This window comes from Anser cygnoides, chromosome 14 (assembly GCF_040182565.1).
Source record: "Anser cygnoides isolate HZ-2024a breed goose chromosome 14, Taihu_goose_T2T_genome, whole genome shotgun sequence".
NCBI lineage: Eukaryota > Metazoa > Chordata > Aves > Anseriformes > Anatidae > Anser > Anser cygnoides.
The window spans coordinates 2037084-2037792 of record NC_089886.1 but is presented as its reverse complement, the minus strand read 5'-3'; positions in this window follow the sequence as shown (position 1 = coordinate 2037792).

Here is a 709-nt window from a genome sequence, read left to right as displayed (position 1 = left end):
GAATCAAGAATAGTCAAGACGGCTGAAAAGGCCTTCAGGTTTTTCTAACAGCTTGCATCAAGTCCAGATAGCCCCTCCCAATATAAACATAACACTGGGCAGGGCTTCTCATGAGTATTGTGACTATTGTACTGAGATCACTTGTACCACGGGGGCAGACAAGCTGCACATTTTGGGTCAGTGGGACAACATATTGTTAATACACAAGTTAAGCTTTCCAGCTTCAGTAGAAGGTGCAAGAGTTGTGCTGTGATCTAGCCCAAGTAAAGCATTGTCCAAAACAACGTCTTTCTAAAAGTAAAGGACAACAAAGCAACACACCTTCAGTGAAGAACAAAGCAAAGGCCCGCTGCTCCCTGAACCAAAGCACTGAGGTACTCGTTAGGGACACAATAGAAAATCATTTTTTTGGAAAGAACATTTATTTGTTTCAAAACTCATGATCCATAGAAATACAATAAAATCAACATGTACACAACTTAAAAACTTTGGTTCAAAGAAATATTTAACATCTAAAACTTCTGAGGTACAAAAGGCACAAGACCAGGCACTCAAAAACACCGAATCGCCCACAGCATTGTTTGCACCATTCATTGTTTGCACCATTACTACAGAGAAAATTGAGGGTGGAAGACCGGTAAAATAAGGGGGGAGGGAGGTTGGGGAATGGGACATGGAGACTGAGAAATAACAGCTACCAAAACACAAG